The sequence below is a fragment of the Lithobates pipiens genome, unplaced genomic scaffold (genome assembly GCF_037356315.1).
Source record: "Lithobates pipiens isolate NorthernLeopardFrog02 unplaced genomic scaffold, aLitPip1_a1.2 Scaffold_13, whole genome shotgun sequence".
NCBI classification, from domain to species: domain Eukaryota; kingdom Metazoa; phylum Chordata; class Amphibia; order Anura; family Ranidae; genus Lithobates; species Lithobates pipiens.
In genome coordinates this window covers 444,954,998-444,967,684 of record NW_027507718.1, presented here as the reverse complement: position 1 = coordinate 444,967,684, position 12,687 = coordinate 444,954,998, and the positions used below count along the sequence as shown (strand labels likewise).

Below are 12,687 nucleotides of genomic sequence, written 5' to 3'. Positions count from 1 at the left end.
CCTCCCGTATTGATTTGTATTGCAACTGTACTGTCTGCCTTCATGTTGTAAAGTGCTGCTCAAACTGTTGGCGCTATATATATCCCGTATAATAATAAACATGTTGCATTACGGCACCCCTATGTGCTGATATTTTCTCACTGGGATAAAAGCATCGTCTGGGGAAAATGTATTCTTAAAAAAAAAAATTTCTCCTGACAACGGGATGGCTGGATGGGTCATTGTGCATCTGTAGGCACACAGTTGTTTTTAGATATGATAGTTACTGGAAGGATTGCATGATCACCTTTTCTTTTTTCTTTTTCTTTATTCTTTTCCAACGTGTTAGAAAAAAAAATGTGCCTGCATAACGTTAAAACCCGTTGTAAAAAAATTTAAAAAAAAGTAGGCGAAAGATCATTTAATCTACTATAGTTATGTCAGATCTTCTGATGGAAGGAGATCCAAAATCTAAAAAAAACACAATGTTGGTATGAAATACTCGCTGAATAATTGGCTTCCAATGTGCTGACATCAGGTGTGGCTAGAAGCTCATATTGTGTTTCATAATGCTTTTCAGTGCTGCATGCGAGAGCACATTAAAGGGGATTTGGTGTGTAGAGAGGGTACAGCGCCATGGCATCTGCAGTGTTAGATTTCACCTGCCCAGGGCTTATTGCTGATCAGACCATAAAATGAATATCTACTAAAAGCACATCCATGCTTTTAGAAATGCATTAACTCTTTTGAAAAGATAGCAGAATCGATGACTTATTACCTACGCCACACAAAACCACTCTTAAGAGAGAAACCGTAGTTATCACAAGAGTCCATATAAAGTGCACTCTTTGCTGAAAGACCGCATGGACTCGGGCTAACGTGGATGGATTTGTATGATGTACTCGGTCTGATGGGCATTTTACACATGTCAGACAAGTGTACAGTTTACATTTCAATTGAGAATACATAATCACTCTGTCTAGATCTTTAAATCAATCTACATTTCCGGATGCACGCTGTCTGGCAGAAAACCCTCCTTGGATTAAGCAGATAACGTCTAAATAAAGTGAACAAGGCTGTATTTAAAGCTGAAATCCAGGCAGATGGAAAAGATACAATTTATGCAGCTCTGTGTTCGTTAATACATCCTTAAAGTGGTGGCAAACCCGAAAAATCCAATTAAAAGGAACACACTACCTTATTCATCAAAGCATCAGAAGTCACCTGTCCCCAGTCTGGCCACAAAAGGAGCAGCCAGTCATCTGAAATCCTCCTTCAGTGAAAAAATCCGACACCATAAAAAAAAAGTCACCAGGCCCCCCCATCCTGTGTACACAAGAAGGGGGCGTGTCTCACGCAGCCACATCCATAAATATCCCTCCCCCTTAACTAAACCCGCTGTGTGTGCAGCTATGCCGAGCCAGGGAGATTTGTGTGGGCATGTACCGCTGGGAGGGTAGTCCAGTGATGTCACGACTCCGCCTCCCGAACTCCAGGCAGTCGACATGCCCATGGATCAGAGATGTTCGACTGACAGGAATGGGAAGACAGAATGACATACAAAGGTAGAAACAATGCAATTGTCTTGCTTATTGTACAGACTACTAAGATATGTCAGTGTTTCCTATTTGTGGGATGTGGGGTCACAACCCCTTTTAAGAGGAGCTTCTGTCTGTAAAATAGAGACACAGCTACATACTGTAGCTGCTGACTTTTAATATAAGGTCACTTACCTGTCCAGGGATCCACCGATATCGGCACCTGTGCATGCGCGAGTTGCTCTGCATTTTCTGAATGGTCCCGCCATCTTCTGGGACCTGCGTGTGTCCCAGAAGGCAGTGGGGGGGAAGGAGGAGGGGCCAGAAATGTATAATGCTGATCTGCGATCTTACCTGGAAGTGGGAGCGGGTACCTTTCAAAATTGGGTACCCACTCCCCCCCTCCAAAAAGAGTGCCAAATGTGGCAGTGGAGGGTGAGAACAAGTGGAGCTTCTCCTTTTGGGTGGATCTCTGCTTTTAAGTGTATTATTTTTAAATGTAAGCAGGGTAAGTACCTACATTTAACTTGGTATCTACTTCTTGCAATCTCTGTACAGTGGAAATCAGTTGTGCTGCAGTGCAAAGAGCATGCTGATGGGAGAAAAGAGCAGAGTGACAGAGAGCTGAGTTTAACAGTCTGTTGCTTCTCCTTTCACTGTCTAGTAACGCTTACAGGTGTCCTCTCTACGCCCACACTTTAACTAAACTGCAGCAGAGAGAAATTTGTAGTTTAGTAGAGCTGTGTAAATCTCAAAACTGATTGAATCCAAATTCTTTGGCAGGTAAAAAGGCTTGCTTATGTGCATTTAGAAATTTTCCTGGTGTTTAGTGTTAATGTTATGCTGTCACAAGTAAATGTGAACAGAGATGCTCTTTGTAATGTTCCACCTGTTTGCAATAAGATAAATAATAAAGAATGCATTTTTAAAAAGCAGTAAGATGCCAGATTTCTGTAAAAAGCAGCAAATGAACTGTATTTTCACCATTTAAGTCTGCAGAGCAAAATAAGGTACATATAGATTTAGCTGTGGAAATCCTTCTTGTAGCTTCCCCCTCCTGTTCCCTTTATTCCCCTTTTTTACATGGGAAGGGTGGGGAAAGGGGAAGTAAAAACAGGAATCTGTTCTGTGTTTTTCTTTTTTTTTTTTTTTTACCGCCCTGTCTGCCCACCTAAAGTATAACATGGCAGCCAAGGGGTGGTACACATGCCATGGCCACAGCACATTTACCTTGGCTTGTTGAGTTTTAAGTCAATGGGAATGTGCCTCAACCATAGGCGCAGAGGGTGCACCTGGGCACACCGTAATCACTACATGCAGTGCCGATCCCTGTGTTGGCTGCCCCGCAGAGATGTTTCAGGATGGAGCGCAGGGGAGGGGGCTGGTAAATATGTAATTTACCAGTGTCTTCCTTTTTTTAAATGAAAACCATGAACACACTCACTCACTCACTCACGGTGTTCATTCATAACTGAAGCATAGTAAACGGTTTACTATGTTTACTATGCTCCAGTTTATGAATGAATAGGAAGCCGCTCAGCACAGAGCACTTCTCATTCATTCACTTTCCTCGTAGATGAGGCTGCAGAGAAAGGCATGCGTGTTTGAGCTTTGGGGTGCACACCCTAATGCAATAGGCACACCTATGGCCTCAACCATAAACCAAATGCTTGCTTTGTGGTTGCAAAGCTGTATTTCAGTACACCATCTCCTTTAGGATTGAAAATAAGCTAAAAAAAAACCACACATAAATTCAAAATCACCTTCAGAATGCCTGGAGGCCGCTGCTTTATCACCCTCTGCTGGGGCAAGAGAAACTGCAGCTCATGTCAAAGAGGGCTTAGAGTTGGTTCTGCATTTCTATACATCCACAACTTGCCAGGAATGGCAACAATTAAAGTACACATCTATTGGAGATATTGTAGTTTAGTAGGACCTCTCGTATCCCTGCTGCCCTAGGCACTGGACCACAAGGGCCTTTTGCCAAATAAAGCCCAGAGAGGCAGCCAAGTATGGATTTATTGTGCAGCATATCAGTAGTTCTGGATGTACGGTTGACAGCAGAGGCATAAAATAATGTCCTCGCCCACAGTTCCTTAGGAGAAGAATAAATCCCTGTACTTTAGAATTTGTGAGGAAGTGAGGATTTGTGCCTGCCTTCTGTTATAAGAAGGCTACTGCTGTGAAAGACACACAGACCTTCACTGGCAGTAAAAAGAGCCTGTCTGTTTCCAGCATTATGTCTGACGGACAGATTTGCATTTCTGACAAATCCAGATATGAAAAGGAGATCTGTACTGAAAGCAATATATAGGCTGACCTCCTTCTGAAAATGCTAGTTGACTGGCCATCATGCTGATAAGATAGCTGCAGTACATTTGAGTTTGGTAACCCATAGCCAGTAGGCATCATCCAACTATGCTTACCCTCTTTAACATCATTGACAGGAATAACACTACTATTTAACACCTACTACTACTACTACTACTACTACTACTACTACTACTGAAACCATGTTAACAGCCAGACATCTAAGAATTTAGAACAGGTCAGTATTGGCTGCCTATGTACTTCTCTCTGAATGGGTGAGAGTAACGTCCCCTGCTCACATATATAATGGATATAGAGGTAAGGACATTAGAAAATAAATAAGTATTTTTCAAAGAAAGGGTTATTACATAATTTAAATTAAAGCAGTATTTAATCCAAAAGAAAACATTTATTATATTGCAGTTTACCTATTCTTAGATGTGATGGCTGCATTTGTTTTATTTTTTTAGGCTTTTTTTTATTTTCATTTGGTGATCTAGCCAGTAAGTCTGTTGCCCTTCAAAAGAGCGAGCCCTGCTGCAAATGTATTTGTTTACAAGGACAAGACATATTATTTAACACTGACAGGAGTGCTTACAATCATCCACTTTTATTTATGGATGTAAAACCTTTTATCGAGTGGTGTATTTTGGTTTTGTGCTGCCCTAGGCAAGACTTAAATTGGGTGCCCCCCATATAAATTTGTCCCACCCCTTCCTTCTCAAGTGGAGGGTGAGAAAGAGGGGAGGGGGTTGGGAGAGAGGGGAGGGGTTGGGAAAGGGAGGGGTTAAGAGAGGGCAGGTGGTTGGGAGAGAGAGGGGTTGAGAGGGAGGGGGTTGTTAGAGAGAGGGGTTATGAGAGAGGAGAGGGGTTGAGAGAGAGGGGAGGGGTTGAGAGAGAAATAAGGGGGTTGGGGAGAGAGAGAGAATGAGAGAGAGGGGAGGGGGTTGAGAGAGGGGATGAGAGAGGGGAGGGGGTCGAGAGAGAGGGGTTGAGCGAGAGGGGAGGGGGTTGGGAAAGAGAGGGGTTAAGAGAGAGGGGAGGGGATTGGGAGAGAGAGGGGTTGAGAGAGAGAGGGGAAGGGATTGGGAGAGAGAGGGGTTGAGAAAGAGAGGAGGGGTTTGAGAGAGAGAGAGGGGTTTAGTGAGAGGGAAAGGGGTTGGGAGAGAAGGGAGGGGGTTGGGAGAGATAGGGGTGAAGAGAGAGGGGAGGGGATTGGGAGAGAGAGGGGTTGAGAGAGAGGGGAGGGGGTTGGAAGAGACAGGGGTTAAGAGAGAGGGAAGGGGGTTGGGAGGGAGAGGGGTTGAGAGAGAGAGAGAGAGAGAGAAAGAGGGGAGGGAGTTGGGAGAGAGAGGGGTTGAGAGAGAGGGGAGGGGGTGGGTGGAGAGGGGGGTGACTTCCTCATACTACACCAGGGGACCCCCCTCCAAAAAAAAAAAAGAAAAGACTGCACTGGACTCTCACCTTCCCAAAGCCCACCGACTAATTTTTACTAGCTTTGTGTAGTGAGGCTGCTGAGGCAAGATCACAGCCCAGGACTCCAACCTGCTCTGCCAATTGAGCTACTAGATCGGAGGCTGCAGCCACCACCACCTCCTGCTTCCACCTCAAGCTCCTGTCACTGAACGGTCAGTTCACAGCCACCCCTGTTGTCACCCTGTGGCGAGTGTCACCCGGGTGTGGTTCGCACCCCTGTAGCGATGCCTCTGCAGTCCTTTTAGTGTCCCGTCACCCCCCTGAAAAATGCCACCCAAGGCATGTCATGTTTGCCTCGCCGTAGATGCGCCCCTGCCTTTATCCCAGAAGGAACAAAACTGTTGCTGTAACTGCTTTGAACCCCCCCCCCCCCCCCCAATCACAGCCTGACAATGCCAATGTCCAAAGGCGCCCCTGTGGTACTTCTTCCATAGTGGGAACACTCTAATAGAGGAGTTGTGTTACTGGCCATGGCCAGATCACCATGTGAAAACAGCCGGAGCCAGTGCTCTGCCAGTTGGCCAGTCTGCCAGTTCCAAGTTGGAACTTGTTGCCAAAGGGTAAGGAAGGAAAAATGACCACATCACCTTGCTGCTGCTCCTCCATTGTCCATTCACAGGCTAGGGGCAAGGAGATGACAAAACCAAAAGGTCAGGTCACGAAGGGTTGACTGGACAAAATGGCTGGGAAAAATTTTAAATAATTTGGCAGGTAAAATAACTCCCATATGTCTTTAACTGTACATTTAGCAGTCTACCTGGAGTTGGAGAATATGTAAACCCAACATTTCATATTCCTAATATGTGCCCGCTGTACCATGTTCTTGTATGAATAATGATCCTCTTTGTATTGCTTCTTTTCTGTGAAACATCTGGTGTACATGCTAGCCCCTCTGTTTTTCCATTAAAAAGTGACCACAATAGGCATGGGAGCACAGTGTGGTCAGTTCCTAGCTATGCTGGAAACTCAGCCAGCTTTCCTCCAATGTTCAGACTAGTGTTTACATGCCCCCCACACCCACACCCCCACCCCCCTTTTACAGTGATTTACTGGAAAGATCAGTGTACTGCTGTTTTTTCTCCCCCAGCTCTTTGAGCTCTTTATGCAGCTGAGAACAGAGGGAATGTGATCACTTATAAAAAAGGGAAAAAAAGGTATTTATAATAATTTTAAAAAACCTTTCATTTTGATTCTCAACCGAATGGGTTGTTTTACAAGGTAAAAGATGACATATTTAAAGTGTATCTAAACCCAAAACAAAAATGTAGTATCTTCCAGCTTACCCGTCTTTAGATGAGGTGCTGACATTGCTTTTAGGCTTTTATTCCTTTATTTTTACCTGTTAATCCTGTAAATAACACACTTCCTGCCTTAGGGTGGTTGCGTAGAGAACCTTGGTTGACACTCGGGGTGGGCTTTAAACATGTCTTCTCTTCTTCATTTCCATGACATAGTTGGGAGAAGTGAGGATAGCAGTTTACAGCAGATGGGATTGTGCTTGCAATTTAGCTCACCGGATGTACCAAGGACACTGTGGCTCTGGAAAGACCAATGAGTATTTTCTGTACTTGCCAAAATCTTCTTAGCCTGAAAAGAAAGCAGTTACCACATCTGAGGATGGTAAGCTGCAACATATAGACTTTTTGTTCTTGGGTATAGATATCCCTTAAGTGCATTCAACACAAATCTATTCAGAACTCCTAGAAGTCTTAAAGTGGGACGGTTACAAGCAACGCATAAGTGTATGCCAGAACACCTCTGAAAGTAAAGGAGAAACTACCTTTCTAACTGTGACCTGCTCTAATGGATGCCGAGTGCAGCTCCGCTCCCCCAGCTTCTGTGCATACTAATTATTATTTGACCTCTAGTTGTAAATGAGATGCCAGGTGAAAGGGGCTGCATGCTTGTTTTCTAGCCTAAGAGCAATATGAAAGCAAAAGAGGCTTCAGTGTATATGAATTATGATTAGGCACGGTCGGTTGCCGCCAGCGGTCTACTATACTTTCCCTTTGCTGCCTGCTCCGGTTTCTCTTTGGACTGGCTCACAGAGCACCGCATGGTCAGGTCAAGACGCTCGCATAGAAATAGAAGTACGGTTGCAGCTGTGTTTGTTGGATCTGGAGACCAGTTTAAATAGCATTTCCATTTATCCAGTCCATTAACAGAACTCTGTAAAATAATACCAACTCTGCATAAACTACAGGACAGTGTAATAAAATCACAAGCACTTGTTGACAGATAGGAGGGCGTAAGTAACAGAGAAGCAAAATGGTTTCAGTTTAAATGGGACAGTGGATTTTTTTTTTTAAATAAAAGTCACTCAGAAGTATTTTTATACCTAATTACACAGACAGCTTTGTCCAAATAAATGTATATATGTAAGTATAGCCCTTTCAGAGCAATGTACTTGTGAGCACTCTATCTAAGATTGATTTGATGTTTTGAAATGGAGACTATTGTAATGAAACTTACAAGCAGCCCTAATGTTTGTGCTTAATGTTACATGTGAAGGAATGACAAGTTGAGGACTTGGAGACAACAGCCTAAACTGTTAGTAACATTGGCAAGAGATGTTAAAGTGTATCAAAGCCAAAAACTAAAAATGTAATATATTGCAGATTACTAGTTTTGGTGTGGTAGCTGCATTTTTTAGGGTCTTTTGCTTTTATTTTTACCTGGTCATCCTGCACATAGCACACTTTCTTTCCTTGGGTGGCTATGTCAACCCTCCACTGTATCTATGGAGAGAGCCATGTTGTCACCCATGGCTGCTCTTCTGATATGGACTCCTAACATATCCATATACCTTCATCTGCATTACATGGGGGACAGGGCAGTTGGTAGATTACAGAAGATGGCTAGGAAGGAAGAAATTCTTAATTGCAGGTCACAGGATGTGACAAGGACACTGCATTTCTGGCTAGATCAACAGCTATTTGCATAAAATGTCCTTAAAGTGATTGTAAAGCTTAGTTTTTTTTTTTTTTTTTTTTAATAACAAATGTCATACACATATGTCATACTTACCTCCACTGTGCAGTTCGTTTTGCACAGAGGGGCCCCGATCCTCGACTCCTGGAGTCCCCCAGCGGCACTGGTAGCTTCTCCCCACACTCGGCCCCGACCCCGTCGCCCCCATAATTGGATTTGATTGACAGCAGCAGGAGCCAATGGCCACACTGCTATCAATCTATCCAATCAAGAACTGAGACAACGGGCAGAGGGGAAGAGTGCATCTCCGGCATGTTGAATTGCAGGCGTGTGAATTGCAGGACTCAGGTGAGTAAAATGGGGGGAGAGAGCTGGGGGTACGGTCAGTGACAGAAGTTTTTTCACCTTAATGCATAGGATGCATTAAGGAGAAAAAATATGAGCGTTTACAACCCCTTTTAAGAATATTAAAGGTAGATTTTTTTTTTTTTTCAAATAAACATGTCATACTATGTCGTCCATTCACACACAGTATGGCTCGGCGCTGTCCCTGCTCTCTTCTCATTTGGTAATTGGCTGTGATTGACAGTAGCAGGAGCTGATGACTACAGTTGCTGTCTCAGCCAATGGGGAGAGAAAGACATGGGAGAGCCAAGGCTCTTGTGCACATCACTGGATCAGGATCAGGCTTGGGTTCGGGCTCAGGTAAGTATTATGTGGACTACCGCACACAGAAAGTTTTTACCTTCATGTATAAGATGCAGTCACAACATCTAACTGTAAGCTGCAACATATTTATTTTTGGTCTTGGGTTTAGATAATCTTTAAAATTTTGGAAGAAAAGGAGGGAGTGTTTCCTTATGTTTTATTTTGACGTTTGTGGGCAATGTTTCCTGTATAAAGAATCAGATTTTTAGCCACATTTACTTTGTAGCGCTGCTTTAGGATGGTATTCACACTTTACATTTTTTTAGCAGGAATTGGGTCATTTTGAATTTAGCAAACATACATTCAGTGGTTCTGTGACACCACCAGGCATTAGGGTACTGGGTCCAATTCACACTGCAATGGCATTTTCATGGAGACCGCATGTTCTCCGAGTATTTTTGAGGAATGTTTTAGAGTTTAACATGCTCCTCCTTCAGTCCAAAAACCATGAGCATATTTGGGAATAAAAAGGACCATTTTAATATTATTATTATTATTATTATTATACATGATTTATATAGCGCCAGAAGTTTACACAGCGCTTTACAGTATAAAAGGGAGACAGTACAGTTACAATACAATAAAATACAAGAGGGTTAAGAGGGCCCTGCTCATAAGAGCTTACAATCTAAGTGGAGTTGAGTGTTTTCTCCTCTGTGTGCTGGACCTTCTGTATAGTGAACTTTTGGGGTCCATCATGTGAATAGATTTTGATTTTGTGTTAGCCGTACACATACAGTATAGATATCTATGTGCGGGCTGAACAAGAGAAATCTAATGGAGTCCTCCATTCACAATAAACAGTGTGGATGCCGAAGCTCCAAAATTAAGGCTTGTTTGGGATTCACAGAAGTCTGTGCCCAGGTAAATTACTTCCAAAAAAAAAGTGAGGCCCGGAGTGAAATGACTGCAAGGAGAATAACGGAGGGCCGGGCATGACAGGGGTGGATAAGGGCAGCAGGGGGTTAATTGGGATTCAGAGGCTGGGAGGAGGAGCTGGGAGAACTTGTTGCTGGAGGGGGGCGGAGCGGTATAAAAGGTGGAGGGGGCGGAGCTTGTAGCCAGTCCGACGGAGGTGAACCAGAGAGGAGGCCTGGAGAAGTGGGAAGTGGGTACCGCAGTGACTTGTTGGGTTGGTAAAGTTATGGGTCACCGTCAGAGATCACCAGACCGGGCATGTTAGCTATATGCTATTTCGTTACCAGACGTGTGTTATTGGTTATATGTTTATGTTATAAGTATATTTTATATTGTACATTCTTTCGGTTATATATATATATTTATGGAGATATATATTTATATATTTTTGGTTGGAGTATTTTGAGGATTATAATAAAGGCTGTTGTGGCCATTTTACTCCAAAGCAAGGTGTGGTCTCTTAATTAGGGAATAGCATGGGGGGGTGGGGGTTGGAGTGTAATGGGCAACAGGTAATGGTGGGGGCCTTTAGACTACCCTGGTCAAGTGTTTGTTAACTTTTTACAGGTTTACATTAAAGTGGACCTGTCCCCCTCCAAGAATGGTGAAAGTTGCATAAAGGTAGTTAGCGACACAAGTGCACTTATCTAAGTTCCTTATTCTTCATAGCTTGACACATTGCTACTGAATGTGTCATCAATGGTCATCAGCCAGCTTCTTTTTCCCGTTTCCCTGATTTGGTCCATCAATGACATCTGCCCCAGATCTGCGCAGATAAAAAGTAGAGAATGGGGTTTTTGCGAAGATCTCACGTAGTTTACCTAGAAGAATTGAAGAGAACATGGTCTCCCTTGTGCACATATAGAATTGCATAGCTTGCGATTATATACTGTATGTGCACAAGGGGTGTCATATTTGCTTGCTATACATATAGCTCCAAGCTTTTTTTCTTTAGATTTAGGTATAGTAGGGGAAGGGTTTAAACCCCTATTAGGTTATTGTATGCTTGTGGCCTGCTGGAGAGCTTTTTCCTGAGATCTCATATACTTTACCTGAGCAGCCTCTTGAGAAAGTACTGGTGATGCATCTCTGAGATCCTGACTACGTCACCAGTGCTTCTAAAGGCCTGGAAGTGCAATCTAATTTTCCATTAATAGCTGTCAGTCATTTTTTTTAACATACAAACCTAGATGATGCACTCCTGCATGCACCTCTGATTTTGAATTTGGTGGGGAGGTAGGTCCATTTTAACAGATGGTATATCAATGTGTGCATTTAAAAAAAAAAAAGGCACAAATTCTGATTCGCCCAATGGGATGTGCCTATTCAGCTTGGTTTGCAGTGAATCCCAAATTAATTTGTTCTATCTCTACTGATGTGAGTGATCCTAAGTAGTCTGGCAAATGAAGCAGAATATGTTAGTGCTATCTAAATGCCTCTAATCTCATTGCTATGATCTGTATATTTTACCAAACCTTGGGAAAATAAATGTAAGCAGTGAAGATTGTTGGATTCTTGATTAACGACTCGCCATCTATACATATTTTGACTTTTTCCCATTCTTCCTTGTATAAATAAAGGACACATTGATTTTGGTAATATACGCAGATCTTTATACGGTGCACAGCATGTGATATGAACCAGAACAAGGCTTTATGATGACTGTATCAACTTATTTTAACTTTCAGAGTGGCCTTTGCTGCTTGCAGTCTTTTTCTATGATATTGTATTACTTTTTTTTTCACTCTTTGACATTTGTTTGCTTTTAAATGCATTTGATCATCTGCGAGTGAGAACGAAATTTATTTTCCTCTTGTTATGTTGATGTATACGTTTAAACAATTTAAAATACAAACATTCCTGAATTCACTGTGCCAGCTCCGATTACAGCACGGGGAAGTGGATGTGTCACATATTATAGTGCTCAGCTTCATTATTCCATAGGCCCGCTTGGCCCCTGCCACAATAATTTCGACAACAGTACCACTGGAATTGCAGGTTACTGTTGCTACGGTTACCGTTGTCCGACAGATTGACATCATTAGTCATACAGTGATCTGCCATGATAGCTACCGCTGATTCTCCTCTCTGAAGAGGACACTAAAGACCTTTTTTCAAACAGCAAGATGGCAATCTATTATTTTTATGTAATTAAAGAGAATTGTCTACTTGCTCCTTTGCAAATGCCAGCATGTTGTGTACATTTTCAAAGTAAAATCTTTTCTTTCAAGGAAATATATGGGCTTTGAGGGATCCGACACAGCAGTTCACTAGATAAAGTAACATGTTTTCCCTGAGTCTGTCGGTGTCCGGATTAATGTTAGAACCTAAAGTTAAATTTGCTCTGACTGTCCGCGAGTATTGCGATTAATTATGTGCAGTGTCCAGGCACAGAGCACTGCTAAGAGATCTGACTCTATGCAGCCTTCTGCTAGAAGGTCAGGAACGTAAATGAAAGGTGCTAGAACCTCCAGTTTGGAACTACTCTGTGATTAATTTAACAATTTCTGTATCATGATCTTGCTTATTATGTGACCGTTTTACTTAAATACTATGGTGCACAGGGTAGTGATCCATAGGAACTTATAGAAAACCGAAAAACACTTTTCAACTTTTTTGCATACAGTGACAACCCTTCATGTCCTTTTAGTTGAAACACAATTGTGCACCAAGCATCCCGAAGGGGAGTGTGCCTCTTTGCCTTCGTTATAAAACTAGTTCTTTACATGCAAAGTTCAGAAGGAGCTCTGGTGGGCTGGTGTGAAGACCTTTTAGGCATGTCTTGGCACCTTTTGATGCTTGAAGTTAAGGGCTCACGTGTTTTTAC

At 42.8% G+C, this 12,687-nt stretch overlaps 1 protein-coding gene across 8 annotated transcripts in view; it reads left to right on the top strand.

Annotated features, from left to right (window-relative positions):
- Positions 1–12,687, top strand: part of SLIT2 (slit guidance ligand 2) — a 401,248-nt gene that overhangs the window by 19,129 nt on the left and 369,432 nt on the right. The gene's annotated exons all lie outside the window — the stretch shown is intronic.